The sequence below is a fragment of the Gorilla gorilla genome, chromosome 9 (genome assembly GCF_029281585.2).
Source record: "Gorilla gorilla gorilla isolate KB3781 chromosome 9, NHGRI_mGorGor1-v2.1_pri, whole genome shotgun sequence".
Taxonomy (NCBI): Eukaryota; Metazoa; Chordata; class Mammalia; order Primates; family Hominidae; genus Gorilla; species Gorilla gorilla.
In genome coordinates this window covers 80222760-80238396 of record NC_073233.2, presented here as the reverse complement: position 1 = coordinate 80238396, position 15637 = coordinate 80222760, and the positions used below count along the sequence as shown (strand labels likewise).

The following is a 15637-nucleotide window of genomic DNA, read 5'->3' as shown; positions in this document are numbered from 1 at the left end:
CATCAGGTCACAAGCCAAACAGAAGAGTGCTTACTGTATGCCTGCATTTAAATTCCAAAATAGAGAAAACTAATCAGTGGCATAAGAAGTCAGGGTAGTGCTTAACCTCGAGAGTGTGGGTAGTGACTGGGAGAGGCCGTGAGGGGATCTCTGGGATGCTGTAATGTTATTTATTTATGTAGATGCTGGTTATGTGGGTGTGTCCGTTTTGTGAAAATTGAGTTGTATCCTTATGTACTTTTTGTGCTTTTCTTTATATGTTACACTTGAAACAGGTTTTAAAAAAAAATGAGGGAAGGCTGGGTGCGGTGGCTCTTGCCTGTAATCCCAGCACTTTGGGAGGCTGAGGTGGGTGGATCACCTGAGGTCAGGAGTTCAAGACCAGCCTGGCCAACATGGTGAAACCCTGTCTCTACTAAAAATACAAAAATTAGCCAGGCATGGTGGCAGGTGCCTGTAATCCCAGCTACTTGGGAGGCTGAGGCAGGAGAATCACTTGAACCTGAGAGGTGGAGGTTGCAGTGAGCCAAGATCATGCCATTGCACTCCAGCCTGGACGAGAAGATCAAAACTCCAATTCAAAAAGAAAAAGAAAAATTATATTTTTAAAGGCATGCAAAATATAGCCCCAAATGTGCCACTAATTTCTGTAGACATAAAATTACTCTGACTAGTTGCTATAAAAGTTTCCCGACACTTACTGTTTGTATTTATCCCATCAAAAACTGGTGGCAAAGTTCACCGTCTGGCACCAGTACACAGACCACACTTAAAACATGACTGCTCTGCTGGTACTCCCAGGCAGAAAGGGGAGACAAATGAGCAAAATGGAGCCTCTGCCCTCAACTAGCTTAAAGTCCAGTGGTATAGACATTCTGGGACAAATATAGTCACACTGTGTGGCAAAGAGGTCACAGCACTGCCATTATGATGTAGACATCAGGGACTGTGATCCACCCCAGTTCTGCCACATCTCACCCTTCTCTAACATGGCCCTTCTCTAACATCACTTTTTTCCTCTATAAAATCATGGCCCTTCTCTAACATCACTTTTTTCCTCTATAAAATGAAGAACTTGTGTCAGGTGATTGAATACTAAAGGTTTCTTCTTCTTGTTTGGATTCAAATGTTAAAGGCCCTCCATGTTAGCAGTTATCTGGGGGAGGGATGGGGAGAGATTGCTAATGGGTACAAGGTTTCTTCTGGAGATGATGAAAATATTCTAAAATTAGATTATGGTGATGGTTGCACAACTCTCTAAGTATACGAGAAACCTCCTCTAAATTGTATACTTTAAATGGGTGAACTTTATGGTATGTAAATTACATCTCAGTAAAGCTATTGAAAAAGAAAAGAAAAAAATCCTCCATGCCTCTCAAAACCAGAAAATCTTGTCTTGGATGTCTGACTGATTGCCTGAAAGCAGGCTGGAAAGCCAGGAGGACCAGATCGACCCCACAGCTAGTGTGGTAGAGGAGATGAGCCCCTCTGTTGTATAAAACAGTTTCCTTTTAAAGAATATCATTAAAAAATTTGTAAACCTCTCTCTTCCCTTCCTTTTTATTGATTTCCTGTTATTATTTTAACAAATATTTATTGCATCCTTGTAAAGCTTCAAGTCTGGTAGAATATAGATGTTAGGCAAATAATTACAAAATTACCAGCTAATTATTAGCTAAATTGCTAGCTAATAATAAAAGTATTATTAAGGAAGAATAGAGGGTACTATAAGAGCATAATGGGACCTAATCTAGTCCGAAGGGGAATGGAGGAAGTCTTCCCTGAGCATATGGCATTTACATTGAGACTCAAAATGTGGATGTTAGCCTGTCATTTAGCTTGAGAAAATCCTGTGGAGAGGGATGTCCATTAGTCATCCAAAGGGATCCAGCAGTCTAGTCCAGGGCATTTTGGGGAGTGGAGGAGTTCTGTGGTATTATATCTGCAGCCCATGTGGAAGACCAGGCCTTGAAGGGGCCCTCAGTGACCTAAGTCCTATCCTCAGCTCTTTACCCAGTATAGAATGAGGAACTGTCCTTGCTCACCGCAGGGAAAAGTATTTCTGTATCCTGGCTCGTGTGGACATCGAGGAGCCACTGCATAGTTGAGCTGGAGATGAGCCTGGTCACCAGAGCCCATGCTCTCCAGAGCCACTTGCCATCCAGGCCCCCGCATTTCATCAAGGCTTTAATCGGCTCCAAGCAGTCCTCAGATGAGCCTGGCCGGTATCCGGCATGACCTCATCACCGCCAGTAGTGGCAGCTGGAGGCCAAGGCTCCCTTGGGTGAGGGAGAGGTCAGCATCGGCTGGGCCAGGTCTGTTCCGTGTCCTACACTCTCCTCCACCTGCACTGAGCCTGGAAACAGCGCTGAGTCAGAATCAGATTTTCCAGCTGCCCTTTGCCAGCCCACTCATGCCCCCTCCAGCGCATGTGCTGTTGGGCAGAATGCACAAAGGACCACACTGCAACTTTAAGAAAGGAGAATGTCAGTCTGAAAGTCAGGGCCTGTAAAATAGCAGCAAAAGCCCCTTCCAAGGCTGAGACTGGGGATGACCAGAACCAAGTGTCCCTTCCCAAAAGGAGTTTGCTTCTAGCATTCAAGTGTCCCTTCCCAAAAGGAGTTTGCTTCTAGCATTCATGTGCTGTCTTCCTCGATACAGAAGCCAGGCAGTATCCAAGGAAGAACACAGCAGGGATGTTCTCTATAGGTTTGGACCACAGACTCCTTCCTGAACTGCATTTTGGAAATGAGTATTTTTTAAATGTAGCAGAAAAAAGGAGCTTGTCACTTGAGAAATCCTTCAGGGACCCCTTTGAAGTAATAGAAGCCTGTGTGGTAAAGTGCTGACTAGGGGTCAAGGGACCTGGCACATGGTTCTGGCACTAACTCTGCCTTGCTGTCAAGCAAGCCCTTCCCCCGTACTGAGCTTCAGTTTCCTTATCCGTAAAATAATATAATTGGACTATAATCTCAGACTTCCTTTCACTGTAATATTTTGTGATTCTGAATACTTGCTCACTGATCTGTCTTAAGTATTTATTTATTCAGCAACTATTAATTATTTTCTAACAACTAACCACCATCATCCCTATTCTCAGTTCCTCTGATACATGTTCTTAAAGCATCCTGTATGATTTATCACTTTTACCATAACATGTAGTTCTATAGTTATTTGATTAATATATCTCTCCTTCACTTAACAGTGAGTTCACAGAAGATAGGATGTGGATCTGAGGTACTGTGTTCCCAGCACCTTGCACTGTCCTTAGCATATGATAGGTGCCTAGCAAACATTTGTTGAATTAATGGGTACTAGGCATGCCAAGAAATAAGAGAAAAAGATACAGGCACTTCCTTGAGACTGCACCCTGTACAGTGATAGTTTGGTGAAAATGCCCATATGCAAAGCACACTGAGAACAGTGCAGGACAGTAGATAACAGGACTTTCAATTAAACATAAGCAAGGGCCAGAATTAACAGCTGTCGTGGGGAATGAGGAGGGGAGAGACCAGTGTGGCATTATAGAAGGCTTAATGGAGGAGGTGAGACCAGAGCCAGACCTAGAAGGACAGGTAAAATTCAAACAAAGAGAGAGAAGGAAGGAAGCTTTTCAGGCGAGGCAGCAACAGGAGCTGTCCACAGGAGCCAGGAGCCAGAAATACTGTGTATTATTTAGAGTCCTGGTAGAAGCTGGCCACCTGCTGGATAAAGGGGTAGGGAGATGGGTGTGGAGGATCTTGGGGAAGAGACAGAGGACTTGTACTTAGTTTTGTAGTCCATAGAGAGCTCCTGAAGTGACTGTCTATTGTTTATGTGTTTGTTTAGTGACCATTGTGATTTTTACTTTAAAAATTGCACAAGATAAAAATTTGGAGTAGTACCAGAAGACATGCAGTGGAAAGGAAGTCTCCCTTCCACATCCCTGGTCCTCCTCAGAGGCAACCACCTAACTCTTCTTATGTATCATCCCTATTGCTGCTGTAACAAGTTATCACATACTTAGTGGCTTAAAACAACACAAATTTATCTTATAGTTCTGGAGGGAAGAAGTCTGAAATGGGTTTCACTGGACTGAAAACGGTGTTGGCAGAACTGTCTTCCTTTCTGGAGACTCCAGGAGAGAATCTTTCCTGTCTTTCCCAGCTTCTAGTGGCTGCCCACATTCTGTGTCTCCATGTGGTCGCCATCCATCCTCAAAGCCAGCAATGACTGGTTGAATCTTTTTCATGTTTCCTCATTCTGACACTGGCTCTTCTACCTTCCTCTTTTACTTCTAGAAACCTTTGTGATTATATTGGGCCCACTCAGATAGTCCAGAGTAATCTCAAAGTCAACTAATTAGCAACATCAATTCTATCTGCAACCTTCATATTCCCCTAACATATTCACAGGTTCCAGGGTTGGAACATGGACATCTTGGGTGAGGGTGGGGGGTTATTCTGTGTATCACACTCTCAGAGATAGTTTATAAATGCTTTATTTTTAATCCTGTTTTTGAATAGTTAATACTTGTACATAGTACAAAATTCACAAGAATTTTCAGAGAAAAGTCTACTCTCACCCCATCTCCAATCAAAGAATTGCCCAGTTTCTCCACTGTATTGTTACTATCTTTTCCCTTGACATTAGTTAGCACTCTATGAAGAGATAGCTTTTGGTTTTTGAGATAGAGTCTTGTTCTACCACCCAGGCTGGAGTGCAGTGGCACAGTTATAGCACACTCCAATCTCTAATTCCTGGGCTCAAGTGATCCTCCCACCTCAGGGTCCCAAGTAGCTGGAGTTATGAGCCACCTTGCCCAGCTGAGTTGTTAAAAAAAAAATTTTGTGGAGACAGAGTCTTGCTATGTTGCCCAGGCTGTGAGGAGATACTTTTAAGACCACAAAAATATCCTGCTCCTCATCAAAATTTTACCCTAGAATTAGCACCCATCGCTGGTTTTTGCCTGAACCAATCTTTATGTGATGCTTGCCAAATGAATATTTTCCATGTTTTCTAACTCCAGCACGTACTCCACATTGACCAGTTAGCACTTGGCATTCTCTCTAAGCAAGAACCCCTTTCCCTCTATTTTCTAATATTGTCAAAATGTGTTCATGGGTACTTACCTTTTTTTTTTTTTTTTAATTTTTGAGATGGAATTTTGCTCTCGTCACCCAGGCTGGAGTGCAATGTCGTGATCTTGGCTCATTGCAACCTCTGTCTCCCGGGTTCAAGCGATTCTCCTGCCTTAGCCTCCTGAGTAGCTGGGATTACAGGTGCCCGCCACCAAGCCCGGCTAAATTTTTTTGTATTTTTATCAGAGACGGGGTTTCACCATGTTGGCCAGACTGATCTTGAACTGCTGACCTCAGGTGATCCACCCATCTCAACCTCCCAAAGTGCTGGGATTACAGGCGTGAGCCACCACGCTCGGTGGGTACTTACCATTTTAATGTTGTAAAATTTATTATAGGCTTAGTTATGTTGGGGCTATCATTGCCTCATATTTGGCCAGTGTGGCATACCTCCATCTTTTTTTTTTTTTTTAACATATAGCATTTTCTTATTTTTGTACATAATGAAATGTCTCAGGCTCATCTCGTATCCACCTTGCTGTTGCCCTGAAATCAGCTATTTCTTGAGGAGCCCTCGGATTTTTTTGTTGATAATTGTACTAGAGTGTGAAATCTGAGTACCAAGTGTACTCATTGCTCCTTCTGTTGATAGAGCCAAGAACTATTTATATAGGTATATACACATATATATACATATCCATTAAAATATACACATACAGGTATATACATATGCACACAGATATTCTATATTGTTTACTTTTTTGTTTATAACGTGAATGCACCAAGGATGATATTTGCTTTTAAGAAACAGCATCTAGCTGTGTTGTCCAGGCTGCTCTCAAACTCCTGGCCTCAAGTGATCCTCTCACCTCAGCCTCCCGTGTAGCTGGGACTGTAAGCACACGCTATTCTTATGCACCTACATATGTTAGAAATCCTGAGAACACTGATACTGCCTGCCCCCTCATCTGCCCCACATTCTAGTTAATCCTGACGGGTTCTTTCGTGTCTTCACACATTTCATATTAATATGTCCTTCTTCCTTAGTGACAATGGTAGCTGCAAATAACGTTGATACATTTATTTATTTACTCATTTGCTCAATCCTATAATACATCTAAAAAAGCTTCAGAACTGCTTTACCCATGCCACTGTAGAAAACAAATCTCCTTAAAAGTTCAGGTCAGGATTTGTTTGCAGTTCTCACCCCTAGTCTATCCAAGGCTGAGAGTATATAGTCAAATACTGGGTTCCTAAGTTACTAGGGTTCTTTTCTCCCCCTTCAGTGTGTTTATGCTCTTCATTTGAAATACAGTTGGGTTAATTTTTCAATTTGCTCTCAGTTTTAGGATTTTTTTCCCCTACGTATCCTGATTGATTTAATTGTATTGTTTGAATATGTAGAGCACTATCTCATTTCTAAAAGTCAAAGGTACCAAAAGGTATACTCAGAGAAGTAAACCTCCCTCCTGTATCCCTTTCAACCTTCTTCTGTCCCTCTCAGTGAGTCCTGACCCCTTGTAAATAATTAGCTTTGTTGTTTTCTGGTTTATCCTCCCTGTGTTTCTTTGTATAAGCAAATATTTGTATGTTCTCTTATTTCACTTTTCTGCCTACACAAAAGGTAGCATACTGTATATGTCACTTTGCAGTTTGCTTTTTTAACTTAACAATATTTCTTGAAAATGACTTCATGTAAATTCATAGAGATATTCCTCATTTTTAATAGCTGCATAATACTTCATTGTATGTATATTCCATGTATTCTATACTTGGACCTTGAGATTTCCAATATTTTGCAGTTACAAATAATGCTACAATGAATAACCTTATGCATATATATTTTGGTCTTGTTGGAGGTATGCCTTTACAGTAAAGTCTTAGAAGTGGTATTGCTGGGTCAGGGGGTAAATGCATACGTCCTCTGGTTAGATATTACCAAGCTTCTCCTCCGTACGAGTTGTACCATGTTACACTTCCATTAGCATCGTATGAGAGGGTCTGTTTCCTCGTAGCCTCTCCAACAGAGTGTATTGTCAAGCTTTTGGATTTTTGCCAATATGAAGGCAAGACATAGTATCTCATTGTAATTTTAGTTTGATTCTCTTATTATAAGTGAAGTTGAACATCAATTCATATGTTTGGCGGTCATTTTATATCTCCTTTTGTGAATTGTCTATTTGTGTCTTTTGCCCACTTTTCTATAGGACTTTCGGTCTTGTTTTTCTCTTGATTTTCAAAATTTCTGTTTATGTTAAGAATATTAGCCCTTTATCTGTGATATATAGAAATATTTTATCCTACTTTGGATTGATATGGTTTTAACACTTCCCATGTGATTCTAATATATAGCCAGGAGTGAGAACCACTGGGGCAGTTTAAACTATACAAATCGGAGCTGTTTTTTAAAGGAGAATGCATAGAGAGAGAAAGGAATAAGGGCTGAGGACTCGGGCTTCGGTGACACTCAATAACTTGGAAAAGAAGAATGAACTGCAAAGGAGAGAAAGTCATGGATATTGCATATCATGGAAATCAAGGTAGAAAAGAAGGCCAGGCATGGTGGCTCTTACCCCTGCAATCCCACCACTTTGGGAGGCTGAGGTGGACAAATGGCTTGAGCCCAGGAGTTTGAGACCAGCCTAGACAACATGGCAAAACCCTGTCTCTACAAAAAAAAAAAAAATACAAAAATTAGCTGGGTGTGGTGATGTGCCTGTGGTCCCATCTACTCAGGAGGCTGAGTGGGGAGGATTGCTTGAGTCTGGGAGGTGGAGGTTGCAATAAGCTGAGATTGCGCCACTGCACTCCAGCCTGGGTGACAAAGTGAGACCCTGCCTCAAAAAAATATATTTTTTTAAGGTAGAAAAGAATTAAAAGGAGGCAAGATTGGTCAGCAGTATAGATTACTGCACCCATGGAGAAGAGGAAAAAGAGGTTGCTGGATGTGGTAATGACATTCATAGCCCTACCTCTCAGCACAACTTCATCTGTGCTTATTCAGGCTGAAGGAAGACTCTCCTGATCTGTGGGCAGTGGTTTTGTCGAGCAGTATTGCCCATGACCATAGGAGGCCTCTCCTGACAAACAGAAATGGAAGGAGCACAGCTCAGCTGTGTCATAATGGGGCCATAATTATTCAGTCAGCAGGTATTTTTTAAACTCCTACTGAGTGCCAATTACTGTTCTGGGCACAGGGTATCACAATAAAGACCTCATTTTTAATCTTTGCTTCTCTCTCACTACTTTCTAATAAGTTGGAAGTTTCTTTTACCCAGGACCATTCATCTGTTTTGTCATGCATCCTCAATTCTGGGACAAACTTGGTGAAATCCTCAGAATTAATGAGGGAAAAGCATCTTGAAAAAAATGGAATCACTAGCAACAGCAAGGAGCTCTGGGTCAAAGTGGTCTTCCTGGTGTTTGTAGTCTATCCCTGTCCTCTCTCCTTCCTCCTAGCCTCCCACCACCTTTCCACTTTTATTTTTGATGATGGTTGCCTGGTGACTGTGGTTGGGCATAAAAGAAGGTGCATAAACTGGAAGAGTCCTTGTTGGCAGAAGCTTCTGGTTTTTTAAAAAAGCAAATGTTTTATGAGGGAGATGAATAATTCTTTCAGCCTTGAATGAAAGCAGGTATCAGCAGATAAAACTGTTCCTGTTCCCAGAACCGTAGCCTATAACATTTGATATTATAGTTGAAGATACTACCTCCCCCACCCCCACATTTCCGATTCTCTCCATATAGGGAAGTGCAATTAGCAAAAAATATTTCATTGGTTTCTGTTGCTGTGAGTGTTCACAAAGGCAGCCATAAATAAGGCTTCCTATCTTCCTTGAGTTCAGAGTGAAAGTCTGTATATTTGAGTGTACCTCATTCCAGTGAGCTTGGCCCAACCACTACTTTAATGTGCTGATACTTTTCATCCAAGCAGAGGGCTCTACTTGGCTTTGGGAATAGATGTGTAAGTGGAAGCAAAAGTCATCTCTTGATAACCCCTCTTCTCTGCCCTGCACATTAGGCTAGGATTGGTCAACAGAAGCTTAAACATCTGGTCAGCTCAGTCCTTTGGGGTGGTTGGGGTCTCGTAGACAACCCATCAAGATTGATTGGCCTCATAACTGAATTAGCCAGATGTGTGGGCATTGTGTGCCCTTTCCTCAGCCTCCTTTCAATGTTGTTAGATGGAAGCAGACGTAGGATTAGCATGTTTGAAGATGATGTGTTTTTAGTGCATGAACAAAAGCTGCCGCCTTCTACGGAGACTGTGGCTGTGCCCCAGACGTCAACAGTGTAATTATGACTGCTAAATTCAGCCCAGACCCCAGGCTCGGATGCTTTGGTCTCAGCTGTCATTTGCAGGAGGGAAGACTGCAGAGGCCTGAGGACCCTGGCTCTGATAGTGCACTTTGAACTCTGCTTTATCCAGAGCCTTTCCCTCCCCACTGACAGTTGCTCCTAGCTGCTCTCTGGCCATAGAACCTGCTGCCACCTCTGAGGAGAGTCTGTGCTATACTGTGGGGATAAGGAGGAGTAGGGCTGGCCTCTTGAAAGCCCACGACTTCCAGGAAAGTCGTGAACATTTTCATTTTGGAACTTGTCCAAAATGAAAATGAGCTAAGGATCCTCACTTCTTTGCCTGTGTCACATGCTATTCAGAGCATTATCCACCGTTAGAAAACCTCTACGTTAGGTTTGCATTGACCAGAGATCCTTGGCAGGAGTTTTGCTTTTGCTATTTTCGTTGTCTAACTCTGTATGTGAAGTATGTTTGAATATTCATTTCCATGGTTTTTATACCACCTCTTTCTAACCACACTGATCTACCTATTTTCCGTAGAACAAACCAGGCATTTTCATGTCTTCCATAGCTTTGTTGATGCTTAATATTCCGTAGACATCTCTCATCCTCAATGCGTCCAAACCCATACCTCCTCACACTTTCTTCCGTGTTCTCTTTGATGAATAGTATGGTTGTCTACTGGTCGCTCAAACTAGGAAGTGTTATGTCTGATGACTTCTCCCTCACTTTCCACCAAGCCCTGTCTTTCTTAGAATTTCATCTTAAGCCCATTCTCTCCTCTGTCCCCACTTCTCTAATTCAGGCTTCATCACTCTCACCTGGACTATTATAACAGCCTTGTTCTTCCTACCTCTAGGATCCCATCAAACCAGGCTCCATCTCACAAAACCATGTCACTTTCCTGCTTTAAAACCTTCAGCAGTTCCCACTGCCTATAAATTAAGCCCAGATGTTTAACCCAGCATGCAGTCACTCTAAAGTCCATCATGAATCTTCTGCCACCAGTTTCCAAGAGAGGATGAGGATGATGGTTTGCTTCAGGATTGGGATCATCCTGTGGGCCTACCAGGAGGATGCTGCAGCCAAGTAGACCTGGGAGACAGGAACTGTCTCTGCCTATGGCCCACTGAACTGTTCGCTACCTAGCATAGTTTTTCCTGCCTCCAAACTTGTCCTCATTCACTTTGCCTGGAATATCCTTTCCCCACTTCTCCACCTATCAAACTCCTACTTAGCCTTCAAGATCCAACTCATTTATATCTTTAATGTGTAACTTTCCATGGTTTGCCTACATGAAGTGAATCACTTCTCACTCTGTTCCCCCACAGCAATTTTAGGAGACTATTTTATTGTTTTAAAGATTGCAATCGAAGCTTCAAAAAACAGAGCTTAACATGAATCTCCTCCTTACACACCCTCTTCCTCTTGCTCCTCTGATTCTGCTGCTGGTGGCCCTGACCAGATCTCTAACCTGGGAAGGCCATCCAGTCTCCCTTCTGTCTATTAAGGAGGTAGGGTAGCCGGCTCCCTGTTCAACACCCTATCCACTGTAGGAAGGAATGGTTAGTAATAGTAATTGAAGGAAAAATAACAACAGTTACCATTTTTTGATAAAAGCTCTGGACTAAGGCTTTTCTCTCTTTTAATACTTAAAATAACTTGCCAGGCCCGGTGGCTCACGCCTGTAATCCCAGCACTTTGGGAGGCCGAGGCGGGCGGATCACGAGGTCAGGAGATCAAGACCATCCTGGCTAACACAGTGAAAACCCATCTCTACTAAAAATACAAAAAATTAGCCGGGCGTGGTGCCAGGCTGAGGCAGGAGAATGGCGTGAACCCAGGAGGCGGAGCTTGCAGTGAGCCGAGATCGTGCCACTGCACTCCAGCGTGGGCGGCAGAGCGAGACTCCAGCTCAAAAAATAATAACTCTGCAAGTTAGGGACTCTTATTATCTACATTTCCATATGCATAAATAAGGGCACCAAGCAGTTCAGTAACAACCAAGGTTCACCACTAAGTGGCAGAGCCATTGTGTTATTATAGCTATGATTAGGATCTCATAAGCAGAATTCCAGTGTATGTTCCCTGAGCTCTCTAGGGTCCACCCTGTCCTCTGTAGGGTCTGGCATAAAATAGGTAATCTAGAATGTTGGTTGGTTGCTTGGTTGAATGAATGAATGAATCAGCATTCTACCCATTGAACTTGCCTTCAGGCGTAAGAGGGACTGGCTGAATGTCTGTAGCTTATGCCAAGAAGTATGGATTTTGTCTCATCTCCTAATGCCCAGCTGTACACAGACATGTTCCCTCCCACTCAGTAACAAACTGCCTGGAACTCTTTCCTGGCTCATATTTACAAGAGAATGTGATAAATTCCGTATCGATCCCTCCTGTTCCACTGTAAATTTTGCAAAAGATGATTAAATAGAGCAATAGAGTCTGCAGGCATTGTGGCTCAATATGTCGTGGACTGGTGTATCGACCTCCTCCATCCAAAGGCAGCCAGCGCCTATCTCTGCTGCCCCAAACCAGTAATTAAAATCCTGTGAGACTGGGATTTAAAATCCAATCATATCCCTGAATCAAGCCTTCTAGCCTCCCTGTGTGACGAGTGCAATAAGGTAACGGCAGGAGCATGTTTATGTCTGTGTTGAAGCAGTCCCCATAGGGTGGGTAAGAAATGGAGACTTGGGTAGCCCTGCTGGCTAAATCATTTCACCCTGACACCACAGCCACTTGTAAGACAATCTGTAGGTTCATAAACAAGTCCCAGCCAAAGACCAAAACTCAAGGTATAAGAGCAAAATGTCATGCACAAAAATGCACAAATTCTGTTTCACTGTACACTTATATTCTCACAGCCAGTAGTAAGTTTAAGCAAGTGATTTGGCCTTGATTAAACTGTTACTGGCCTTTAGTAACCAAACGCATTTTTGAATTTCCACAGGAACTCTGACTTAATCTAAACTAAAGCCAGCCTTCCATGTGCTGAGGTCTGTAATCAAAGCACAAGATACTACTGAAATAAACTTGTCCATCTCCCTTCAACTGGATCAGGAACTCCTGAAAAGCAGGAACAGTATCTTCTTACTCACTTTTGTATCCCTAGCACTTACCATGGTGCCAAACACATAGAAGACTCAAAAAATATCTTTGAACAGATAACAATTAATCTTGAAAAAAAATCTGTAAACCAGTATATAAGTAGGAAACCTCCTAAGCAGTTGTCCATTTAATGCTTGAACACTTTCAGTGCTGGAGAACTCAGTTGCTCTTGAGGCTGCTCATATTCTATTTTTGGATGTTCCCATGGTTAGAAATTTAGCCAAAATCTGCTTCTCAGGGTTTTAATATTACCCTTGGATTCATGTAGAATGAATCCAATCCCAATTTAACATGATGGCCCTTGAAATATCTGAAAATGTCCAGCCTAAACCCTCTACTTCCTTAAACTATTTTTCTCACGTGCCCTCTAAACCCTTTCCTTTCTCAATCACATTTCCCAGAACAATCCTCACTTTCCCTTCCAAACCTATGACTTCCTATTTATTTCCACTAACTTGCATCATATTTGCTTTAGCTCTTAATGTCAATCTTCCATCTGCTGTATTTGGTACCCTTCCCACCTTAATTACATCTGCAGATTTGATGAGGAAGATGTCCCTGTGATATCCATGTCATAGATAAACATGCTGAACAAGGACCAAGTGTTTGCTGCCAGTGGAAACTCCTTCCAGACCTCTGATCCATCAGTGACCCACCTCCTCGGGTCTGGTTAGTCCATCAGTCATTTACTAGCATTCCATGTGGTACTGGCATCCAGCCCACATTTCTCCATTGTGACCACAGGATTATCCTGAGACATCCCATCAGATGTCTCATGAAGTCCACATTTGGCCTAATTGTACCTGATTGAGCAAATAGGTCATCCTGATAAAGAAAGGAGAGGTTAGTCTGGCATGACTTGGCTTCTGCGAACCCATCCTGATGCCTAGTGATCATCATCATTCCTTTTCTAGCCATTCACAAAGCATTCTTGGTCATACATCTGATTGTGGAGACAAGACCTATGTGTGAAAGGCTGTGATCAGGTAATAACTCTAGTGGTTCAAAGGAAGAAGTGATCTGTAGGCTTGAGTGGCCTGGAAGAGCTTCAGGGCAGGGAAGATGAACCCGAGTCTGCAGAACATAAAGTCTGAGTGATGGGCAAAGATGAGTTTGGCACCACAGAAGAGAAAAGTGGTAGCCCAGTATAGGCCAGTCCTTCCAGTCGGTGCTAAGGAAGTGAAAGCTACGGGGTGGGCAGAGGCTGAGACAGTGTAGGTGGAAAGAGCCCTGGACTAGTAGGCGTGGGTGCTAGCTCCCACTCTCCTACTCGTAGTTTCTGTGACCTTGAGCTCTAATTTCCTTTCCCCAGGCTTCTCCACTTCTCCGGTCCTTTTTTCTTTAGTGCTCAGTGTAGTATCTTCTGCTCTTCTCCAGCTGGTGCTGTGGTTTCCCACCTCCTCAGCTACACAATGCCTAGCTCCCTTGTACCGGGGGGTAGGGGGAAGAATCATCATCCTCATCTCCTCACTCCCCTGTAGTATAATGACATTATTTCTATCCCTCTCTGTCTTTCACTAGTCTGAGTTCTGCCCAAGGGCAAGAACAAGTCTGATTCCATACAGTGGAATGGGGAATGTCTGGATCCATTCCATTAAAACTCTCTCTGTTCCCTGAATGTTAGAAATCTGCCTCCCTGAAGGCAAGGGATCATATCAGAGCATGTCCACTGGGGGGTTGGGACTTGTGGATGACCTTCTGAGAGGTCAGTTAATGTGTGTCACCATTCCCCTGGCCCCCAGACAGGGAAGCCCTGAATGGGAGGAAAGGGAGCCTCATTTTGTCCCCTTTCTACAAAGCTGTCTATCCCAAATCTACCTCTAGAAATGCCCCTATCTTAGCTTTGGAGCATCTGAGCACACTGGAAGAGAGGAAAAAAGATGAGTTTTCTCTCTTTTTGAGTCATCAGCCTTTGGAAGGTAGCATTTTGTAGTGGAAAATCAGACCTGGCTTCCTTTCCTAAAAAAATACTTTTTATTATGTAAAATATCAAACATGTACAAAAGAGAGAATAGTATAATAAATCCCCATGTTAAATCTCAGCTTTACTATTTATCTGCTGTATGACCATGGGTAAATTATTTTAGTTTTCTGAGCCTCTACTTTCTCAGAATCTTTGTTTGATGAATAATTCAGACACTCTATATAAAGGCATTATACCCAACAAATGTTAGCCTGTCACCTTTCCCCTTGCTCTTCTGCTAGACTCAGTTAAATCATCTGTAAACTAGAAAAAATAATAACGTCTCCTGCTGTCTTCACCAAACTGTTAAATCCATGGCCGTTGTCAGCACAGGCTATGGCACATAACAAGTGCCCAGTAAGTATTTTTCATTACAGGGGCAGGGAGACGGGGGCATATTTGCAAGTGTGAATGTCTGTGTACATACGTATGTTGAGCAGGGCTCAGTGGTGTGGTTTATAGAAAAAGCTCAAGATATCAGAAGACCAGAGCTCTATTCCCAGTTCTTCTGTGCTTCCTGCAGCATTCTCAACAAGTCTCTTCTCTCTCACCTTCAGCCTCTGGGAAAGTAGAGGAGAATTGGCTCTGACTTGAGTAGCCCCTTACATACTGGATGTGAAGACTAAACCAAGATATGAAAGTGGCAGGCCAGGACCCTGAGGCTGAGGGCCAGGAAAAGGAGTAAGTAGGGAGGACACTAGGAGCCCAGAAGGGAGATCACTGATCACTGGAGGAGGAGAGAACTGGGCCTTGAAGAATGGGCAGGATCTGGGTAATCGGAGAGACCACAGGTGGGGACAGAGTGGAGCTGAGCGTGGACACAGGGAAGGTGCATGGCTTCTCATATGTGGTCATCCTGCCACTCTCTCTCTTAATGTTTCCTTGATGGGGAGCTCATAACCGAAAAGAATGGATCAGTCCACATTGACATGTCTCTGATCATGGGAAGGATTTCCCATAATTAGAAGTTTCAACCAAAACTTCTAATTTGAGATAGTCAACAGACTGCTGAAATAGTGACAATGAGGATGAAGGTGGTAAAGCCACTAGCAATAAATATGGAAAGCAAGAGTGAATGTAAAAGTTATTACAAAGAACATTGTACACCTGTCTAATCCTTCTTTCCAATCATTTTTGAACTTGTTAATCTAATTAGTCCTCACAAAGCCCTTAGTGGTAGGTGGTAGGTAGGGCAGCAGTCATTAC

The 15637-nt window shown here is 42.9% G+C and overlaps 1 protein-coding gene across 5 annotated transcripts in view; it reads left to right on the top strand.

The window, feature by feature from the left end:
- Positions 1-15637, top strand: part of CLPB (ClpB family mitochondrial disaggregase) — a 145053-nt gene that overhangs the window by 85643 nt on the left and 43773 nt on the right. The window lies entirely within an intron of this gene.